The sequence below is a fragment of the Psammomys obesus genome, unplaced genomic scaffold (assembly GCF_907164565.1).
Source record: "Psammomys obesus unplaced genomic scaffold, mPsaObe1.curated_primary_1811, whole genome shotgun sequence".
Classification (NCBI taxonomy): Eukaryota; Metazoa; Chordata; class Mammalia; order Rodentia; family Muridae; genus Psammomys; species Psammomys obesus.
The window spans coordinates 2422062-2431697 of NW_026596466.1; the positions used below are offsets into that span (position 1 = coordinate 2422062).

Sequence of the window (9636 nt, forward strand, 5' to 3'; positions counted from 1 at the left end):
GCTGGGCTCGAATACAACTAAGATGCCCAGAGTCGGCACTAACACCACTGTAAAAAGCAACCAAGCAATTCCTGGCTACAGAGACGGCTCAGTGGGTGCAGTGACTGCCATGCAAATATGAGGACCTGAGTTCGAATCCCCAGAACCTACAGAAAGACAGGCACGGCTAGACGGCATCTCTAATTCCAGAGCTCCTTTGGGGAGATGGGAGATTGAGAGAGAAGAATCCTCACTCCGCTGTGGTGTGGAAAAACTGAGGCAGCGGCTGTGCCCAGTAGCTGGGGAGTAGCCTGCACCTGCAGCTGCTCGAGTGTAAATGAAAAGCTGAACAGAAAAACAACCAACAAACAAAACAAAACAGAGCAAACAAAAACACAAACAAGAAAGCCTTACTGTAGCTCAGTGGGGCTGAAGTAGGTCTCAGTTCCCCACGGCGTCCCTGGCTGGCCCATCAAAGGGCAGGTGAGCTGGGGGAACGTGCCTCCTCTGTGATTTAGAGAGAGAAATGCCTGCGAAAGGGAAGCTGAGCACCGAGCGATGGACCAAACCAGGGCGCCGGCACTTCTTGGCCGATGTGGCTGAAACCAGAGGCGGCTGGATATTCCTGGGGGAGGATGCTTGCTTCCAGATTCTCTGAGTCATTCCTCACTCTCAGAGCAGGGCCCTACCTGTGAGGCAGACGGGATCTGCGCTTCCCAGAGACAGAGCGGGAGCCCCTCACCTGGGCAGGGTGCCCTGTTCTTCGACTGTGGGCCACGGTGGCTGGCAGGTGGCTTCCCGCCTCGCTCCTGCTCCTCGCCACCAGCTCCCGAGCGCTGCTGGCTTCACAAGCTCTCAATCACTGCTGTCCAGCCAAGGCCTCTTATAACACAGGAGGCTCCCTGTGTGTCACACAGCCACTGCAAGTCACTTGGCAGAGGTGGCACTTCTGAGCAGTCCCCGCTCTCTGTGCTGCCTGGGTCTGGTCTCCCTGCTGCTCAGGACCTGGACGCACCTTCAGTGCCCACTACAACCACCACTCGGGCCCGCACAGGCCCCTGGACTGGCTTGTGTGTCAACCGGACACAAGCCAGAGTCACCAAAGAGGAAGGAGCCTCAGTTGAGGAAATGCCTCCGTGAGATCCAGCCCAGCCCATTGTGTGTGGTGCCATCCCTGGGCTGGTGGTCCTGGTTCTGTAAGAGAGCAGCTGAGCCAGCCAGGGGAAACAAGCCAGTGAGCAGCACCCTCCATGGCCTCTGCATCAGCTCCTGCCTCCAAGTTCCTGCCCTGCTTGAGTTCCTGTCCTGACTTCCTCCAATGATGAACTATGATCTGGAAGTGTAAGCCAAATAAACCCCTTTTGTCCCCAACTTGCCTTCTCGTCACCATTGTAGGAACAGGAACCCTAACTAAGACACAATTCAGAGGAGGCTACACACAGCTCCAGCTATGCATGAAGAAGCCAGTGAAGATGCACTGAAGATGCTAAATCCAGCATCTTCAGCGTGGTACTCCAGCACTGAGCCACCCTCAGCCCCCAGGCCAGGCTCGGCAACAGGAGACCCTGTCTCAAAAAGAACAAAAACTGTGTCGCATCAAAGCACCTGTAAACATGACTTAGTGGCCCCGTGGAGCTTGTGCAAGGAACGTAGCAGCAGAACAGCATTTATTGACTCCGTTACACATAAAGATCTAACCAGGTCGCATGACTCAGTCCGTGCTTCCCCGAGGCCAGTGTATGGCGTCAAGAATCACGAGGTGGGGGGAAGAACTGAGACGCTGCGAGGGTGAAGCGAGCACTGGCCCTCAGAGGCGGCTCAGGGTCCGCGTGGCCATGAACCCTGGTGAGAGAAAACGCCGGGGGCGGGCACCGGCACCACTGTCTGGCACGTCACTGGAACGCTCTCTGGTTGCCAGCTACAGTGCTGTGTGGCCAAATCTTTCTCAGGTCCTTCAGCCAAAAGAACAGAACGCAGCAGACTAAGAGCAGAGGCAGCTGGCGGTCTAGCTGGCGGGCTGCATCAGCCACTCAGCAGGCTTAGGATAAAGTAACTGGGTTGACAAGCTGGGCAGCTAAAAAACGACCAAGTAACTAACTACCTAACACGCTGGCCTCTCGAGCCTCTGGACCGGAGTTCTGTCGCCAGGAGCCGGGGTGGGAGGAGAAAAGTGATGGCTGCAAAGTGGAACGTCTTCTCTGACCTCCACACATGTGCTGCGGCGCCCACCCCTGGACACGTGAGCACTCGCACGGGCGCCTGCACAATACTCACACTCACACATGCACAATAGTAATGAAAAAATTTAAATATACCCAAAAGAAAAAAAAAATGGCAGCGCAAGCAAACAATACAGCACACCTTACTGAGTTGGGGGTTTCATTAAGACAGGCTCCTCTACAGAGCCCAGGCTGACCTACGACTCAAGATCCTCCTCCTTCAACTACCCAGGGATGAGGCAGCTGCCATGTTCCACCCATCTGGCCGAATATAGGTTTGGGGTTTGGCCAGAGATGGGGGCGGGTCACAGAAAAGGTCTTTTGGTTGGTTGGCTGGTTGGTTTGGTCTGTTCGAGCCACGGTCTGGTCTCAGGTAGCTTGTGTCAGCATCAATCTTGCGATGTGGCCAGGGGCGCCCTCCCACCTCTACCTCTCCAGTGCTGGGATTACGGGGCCCTGTCCCTCTGTCCCCGGCTCCATCCTCCCTAAAGTGTTCCACCCACCCCCCCAATTACCTAGCAACATTTAACCAGGAAGCTAGAAACTTGGGAGAAATGACGCTTTGAAAACCGACTACAGAAATCTCCAAACCAGTTATAACACGGCCCATTTCCAGGAAACCAAAGTAAATGCACTATTTTCTATAATCCTCTCATTTTAATATGAAATGCTTTAAATGTAGGGTAATTATGGAAATGAGGCATGGCTGCAATTTGAGTTGTCATTAATTTAGCAAGTTTATCCCTTGACATTCACAAGATGCAACAACAGCAAACAGAAATTGCTCGTCTCCAAGCCCCTGCTAGCTTGCTTTCATGTCTGCTTTCTAAAGCGGAGGCAGGTCTTTTTCCAAAAACATCAAATAAAACACACACACAACCATTATGTCTCTACGTGGTCTACAGCAGCTCAAAAGAGCGTCCACACACTTGGTACAAGCTCACTCAAGGTGCACTGCATGCCAACAAGGTCTTTTGTATGGACTGATGGTCAAACTATATGCTGTGTAACTCCTACGTGTGACAGAGAGATACAGACAGACAGACTGACATGAACTGTGGGCTGGGGTGCTGCCAATCTGTGATCCCGGCAGTGGGAAGGGGGAGGATCGGTTCAAAGCCATCCTCGATACAGAGAAGACTGGCGGCCACCACCAGCTCCATGAGACCCCATCTGACCAAGGGAATTTATAAAGATCTTGTTCCTTCGGCGGCAGCCTGAGCCGTCAGCACAAACTGAACGAATCACATTTTTAGCCCACGTTCCTTGTGCCACCTGCCAACTCACTGCAGCACTACAAACTGTCTTGTTGGCTCTGGGTTGCTGAAGATGAGGTCTCCTGGAGCCTGACCTGAGCATGAGCTAACTACTTAGCAAGGCTGGCTGGGAGCTCCACCCTCTAGATGCTGGGGTTACAGGTGTAGGCCGTCAAGCCCCGCCATCACACCGGTTCATGCAGCCAGTCCTGGGAGGGAACCCTTGCACCCCCACTGAGCTACAGCCTCAGGCCAGCCCCCCCCCCCCCCCCGGCCCCCCCCCCCCCCCCGCCCCCCAACCCCCCCGCCACCCCCCCCCCCCCCCCCCCCCCGCCTCCCAGCAGGCCGCACTCCATCCCTTCTCCACTGAACCCACAAACACCCCACCCCACACCTGTCCTCGGCTCTCCCTTGGATCTTCCCCACTCAGAGGCCCCAGCACCAGTGTGACTGTCCCCTCTCCCAGGAAGCCGGCTTCTGCTGCCCTCCCAGCTATAGAGACGGATCCCCCATCTCTTTCCTTCCGTGTTCTGCTAGCTTGCCTCCACGCAGACTCTGAATAAACAAAACCCCAGTTCCCACAGCTTCCAGCTTTGACCCCTGGAGCGTCTGACCTGGCACCTCTCCTAGAGCAACGGGCAAAAGCTGGGCACTGACGCCCACTCCTGACCAGCCTGCCCCTACCGAGCAGCTCCCTGGGGAGTGTGTGTGTGTGTGTGTGTGTGTGTGTGTGTGTGTGTGTGTCGTGTATGATGAGGGGTAAGCGACCAGGGTGGGAAACTCCAGAAGAGGAATGCTGTGACAGCCCTAGAGACGCTAAGCAGTGGGAAGAAGACAGAGGAACTATCTGTCTTCATGAAGTTGGGCGTTTTCAAGTGGATTTCAACAGAGGCCCAGCTGCTAACTAGTTGTTAAGTGACTAACAACGAAATGGTTACTGTCAACTGCCCAGCTGGAAACAGAGAAGAATTCGTTAGTCTGAAGCAGCTCCTTGGGTAGCAAAGTGGCCGTGAGAATTGGTATGTTTGATCAGGATGCGGAGTCTAGTCCTGTGATCTGTAACATCCGTCCCTGGGGTCAGCCCCTCAGTCCCTCCGGCTACCTGATGCTGGGAGCCAAAAGAACCATGAAAGCCCTGATGAGGGCACAGGGAGCCCAGGGATAAGAGCTGGCATCCCCAGCAAGGGAGCCATGGAGGCCTCGGACCAAGAGACAGAAGACGCACATCCTTCTGGGTTTGGGAGGGGGCTTAGTGGGGACACTGCTGACTCTGCAAGCATGAGGACCTCAATCCAACCCAAAAACCTCAGGTAGAAGTCAGGGTGGCCTGGTAAGCTCAGCACTTGCAAGAGGATCTCTGGGACCCATCGGCTGGCCGGCCTTGCCTAATCGATGAGCCCCAGGTTCTGTGAGAAAATATGACTCCCGAGGAACGGCACCCAGAGCTGATCTCTGTACTGCACGCTATTCCATCGCACGGGCACATATATACGCCCCCCCCCCCCCCCGGCACGCAGACACATGCACACAAGAGATAAAGACAGACAGACAGCTTCATTTAGCTTTTGATTCTAATAAATCCAGAGCGAGAACTCAGACCTCCGTGAGGCGGGGGGTTCTGAGTGGGTGCTGCTGACAGGACTTGCTACTCGTTTCTTAGCTGAGGTAAGCCACTGTGGTGAACTTTCTGTTTTAAAGGATCCTTATCTTTCACAGGCAACAGGCCTCCTGTGATTTGCTTCTAGATTACGCCTAATTGGGCAGGAAGATGTGCCGAGCGCATGCAAGCTCAGTGCCCTAGTGTTTTTATTTTTACTTTGTCTCTTCAGTTCTGGGGCTCAAAGCTGATGCCTTACTGAGCCTAAGCAGGGGACTCTAGGCAGGTGCTCTGCTGTGGCAGCAAATGCATCATTCAAGTTCTGCAATAATTCCAAAGGAAATGATAAAAAGAAACACCATCACCAACACAGACACACTCACACTGAGGCCCATCCAAGGAAGAGGCTTAATCAAACCCGACACATAAATATGACCTAGAGATGCAGGCCCATCATCCCAGCTACTCTGCTAACAGAGGCAGGAAATTGAAAGTTCAACGCAAGGTGGATAAGTTAGTAAGAACTTGTCTCAAAATAAAAAAATGAAAAGAGGGCTAGGGTGTCGCTCAGTGGTAGAGCACCTGCCTAGAGTCTCCCAGTGAGGGACTGGGGTGTGGCTCAGTAGTAGAGCACCTGCCTAGAATCCCCCAGTGAGGGGCTGGGGTGTGGCTCAGGGGTAGAGCACCTGCCTAGAATCCCCCAGTGAGGGGTCGGGGTGTGGCTTAGCATGTGCAAAGCCCTAGGTTTGATCCACAGTACCACAGAGGCACACTCCTGCCTGCATGCCTGGGAGCTCTGCATGGTTCTCCACCCAAGGATCAAACATATCAAGACCAGCTGTGCCGAGATGCTTTTTCCTGACACCAGTAACTGAGAGCACTGAAGGTCTGAACAGACACGCTTCCAGCAACAATCGGGGCTGAGTTCTGATTCCCCTCCTGTGTGGGAGACACCCAGAGGAGTGTGTGGTGTGTACAAATGTCACCCATATGGCTGTCGCTGTCACCTATCCCGAGGGTGGGGCAGACGGCAGCTGAGGATTGGAGCTGCTTTGGGAATCAGTGTGGGCGTCCACCAGGGACAAAACTGCCAAGCCTGGAGCTACTGGAGCATTGGTGACATCAACAAAACTGTAGTGCAATGGGTGAATCTGCCGCTATGGGATGCACCCCGACACCTGGCCTTGGCTGCTCAAATGTCAGTATTAAAACGGGTTAACAAAACAAGAGAGACAGGCACAGAAAACACTGCCATTATTGAATTTACAAACCACTAATGAAATTTTCATTTCAAGATAAAAACAAAACAAACCCAAAACAACAAAAGTGTGCCTCCCTGTCTCAGGGCTGGAGACAGCTTTGACAGTGAACTGCCAGCAAGCCTGAGGACCTGAGTTCAGACCCCCAGCACCCGAGCGCTCCAGCAACCCCAGCGCTGCAGAGGTGGAAGTGTCTCAGGGCCTGCCTGCCGCCAGCCAGTCTAGCCAAACACGCAGCTTCCCCGAGCAGCAAAAGACCCTGTCTCAAAAAACAGGATGGAGTGATAAAATGATACTGGGAGTCACCCTCTGACCCCAACACGTGCGTGCGCAAGCACACACGCACACACACAAATGGCTACAACTGCCTTGCTTTCTGAACTCACTCTGCAGCACCACTCTACCCCAAAACTTACAGCATCTTGCCCTGTCCATGAGACTGTTTCTTTACTAATTAATTAGCTTTGCATTCCGGTGGGAAATTCCCTTCCCTCCTCTCCGCCCCAGTCCCTCGACCTCCCTCTCCCCTCCCCTTGCACCCCCTCCCTTTCTTCCTTGAGAAAGGCAGACCTCCCATGGGCACTGACCGACCTTGGCATACCAAGGAGGACTAGGAGCCTCTTCTTCTATGGAGGCCAGACAAGACGCTCCAGGTAGGGGAAAGGGACCCGAGGGCAGGCAGCAGAGTCAGAGGCAGCCCTGCTCCCGCTGTGAGAGGTCCCTCAGGAATTCCATGCTGTGCCTTTGTTACTTTGGATGCTCTTGGGTTGGTGGTGTAGACACTGTTTCTTTTGGGGCCCCCTTCCGTCAAAAACAACAGGACACGGGCCCCCAACCCCAACTGCTCAGCTGGTCCGCTGGCAGGCTTTGCTGAAGTAGGACAGACGTGGCGTCCACTTGCCGGTTTACCAGACGCACACTGGTTCTGAGCTCATGCTCATGAAACACACCTCAAGTCAAATACCCACAGTCAAATACACACGGCCGGCCCAGGTAGATGGCTCAGCCGGTGCTCGCCACACAAGCGTAAGACCTGAGTTCAATTCTTAGAGTCACATTAAACAGACAAACAAACCTAGGTGTGAGCGATTACAACGGCAGCACCGAGGAGGCAGGGGAGGGATGTGCCTGAGCCTCTGCAGCCTAGACATGGAGATTCGGTGAAACGCCCTGGCCTCCATACACGAGCATACACTCAGAACACGCGCGCGCCCACACACACGCGCACACACACACAGCACAGGGCACTCCGAACCCATCTATAGGGCTGCAGGCCTCAGTGATAAATCACTCCCCTGCCAGCAAAGGCACCATGCTCAGACATGCACCCACTACACTTGGCAGCTCCCGAGAGACAGATTTCCAGGCACCGCACACACCAACATCATTTCAAAAATACCAGCCTTGGCCCCTGTTCAGGAGATGAGCAGGAACCCTGTGGGCTGGATCTGCCCACGGTGGGGAGACAGAAAGCCTTTTATTCGAGAGACCTGAGCAGGGCTGCGGAGAGATCGGTGACAGCCAGACACAGTGGCGCACGCTGTAACCCCAGCACTCGGGGACGCAGAGGCAGGCAGATCTCTGCGAGTTTGAGGTCAGCCTGGTCTATAAGGCCAGTCCAGTACAGCCAGGGCTACACCGAGAAACCCTGTCTCCAAAACCCAAAAAGCGAGCAAGCCCGGCACCCACATGAAGAGCCAGGCGTGGTTTCCCGTGGCTGCAACCCCAGTGTCACGGGGGTGGAGACAGGCGGATGGATCACCGAGGCTCGCTGGCTGCCAACATGAGACTCTTCCTCAGGGAACGAGGTGGAGGCCGACAGGGCAGGGCAGCCAGCGGGCGCTTCCTGTGCCTGTGCACGAGCACCCCCACCCCAACAACACATGGAGGGAGCGAGCGGGCGCCAATCTGGCAGGGGTGGCTGGGACCCGGACCCTGCGAAGAGGACTGCAGGTTGAGGTGTTTCCAGAACCTGAGTTTCAGAAAGGAGCCCCAGGGAGGCGGAGAGAGTGGTCATCTGTCAATTTCCCAGACCCAGGAATGCTTTTAATGACCCATCGACTGAACAACTGTCCCTCCAGGCAACCTGGCTTTTTCTTCTCTCTCTCTCTATTTCAGTGATGGGGCCGGGACCTAGAGTGCTGCATCAACAAAGCAGCGATCTTCACACCCAGCTACATTCACACCCTTTTACACTTCGAAAGGACACAGCTTTCAGGTTTGCGAAGGGAAGGTCGAATTCCCTCTCACACCCCAATAGAATGAGTCACTGTTGGTGCTCACAGTTACCCAGGACGGAATCTACAACGTGTCTAGACCCTGGGATGGCAGACGCACAGAGCAAGTACTCCAGACCTGGGAATGACCCCGGCAAAAGCTAGACACTCAGAGTGCTTGTAAATGCAGACCGACACACCTGACCGTGAACCCTGTCAAAGGGACGCTGGTGAGAGATAGAAGCAATTACTGAAGAGAAAAAGAAACTGCTGGGAAGGAAGTAATTAGCATGGCTTTCTTCTGCTACAGAAGATGTTAAGGTCCTGGACCGCTAGGGTGACAGAGGACTGGAATAATGGGGGTTTGGAGGAGGGTAAGGTAGGCCTGGCGCTAAAATGCCACGGGGCAGTGTGCTAGGAGCTGGGCCAAGCTAGGGACAGACCTGTGTTTCCCACCATGTACGGGCTAAACTGAGGCACAACACTTCCTGCCCTGCTACCACTTAGAAAGCCTCAGCCTGCCTCCAGACATGTCCTTAAAGCATGGACTGCCCCTCCATCCCCAAGGCAGCCCCCAGGCCCACACACCTCCAGCCTCCCAGGCAGGGGGACAGCCCATCAGCTGTTCCAGGTCCAGGTCAAGGGAGGGAATCCTGGCGCCCTGTCCTGCGGAGCCAAGGCAGGAGTATGCCTGGGATTGTCCAGACCAGCAAGGATCAGAAGTGACCTCGGGTGTTCTGACTAACTGGAATCAGGGTTGAGGGCGATGGGTGAGGAGGGATGGTTCTGGCTGTGTGGGGTCTCATGATGGTTTAGGCCAGGAAAGGGAAGGGTCGGAGGTCACCCAGGGAGCCCAGACCGGTAAAGATGGAGACCACTCCAGCCATCAGGGGTCAGAGGTGATCTCTGGAGGCTTGGGCAGGGTGAGATAAGGGTTAGGGGTGGCCCTGGGGCTTTCAAGTTATGTAAAATCGGGGTAACTGCTTCTTGCTGGTGTAAGACAGGGTCAAGAGTGACCCCACGTATTGAGGCCAGTTGGGATCAGGGATTCAGAAAGTAAGGGATGGAGATCATAGACAACCAGCTCCAACCTGGGAGAAGTGGAAGGCC

The 9636-nt window shown here is 54.7% G+C and overlaps 1 protein-coding gene across 1 annotated transcript in view; it reads right to left on the reverse strand.

Annotated features, from left to right (window-relative positions):
• The window catches only part of Foxk1 (forkhead box K1), a 62762-nt gene that overhangs the window by 52644 nt on the left and 482 nt on the right, over positions 1–9636 (reverse strand). The gene's annotated exons all lie outside the window — the stretch shown is intronic.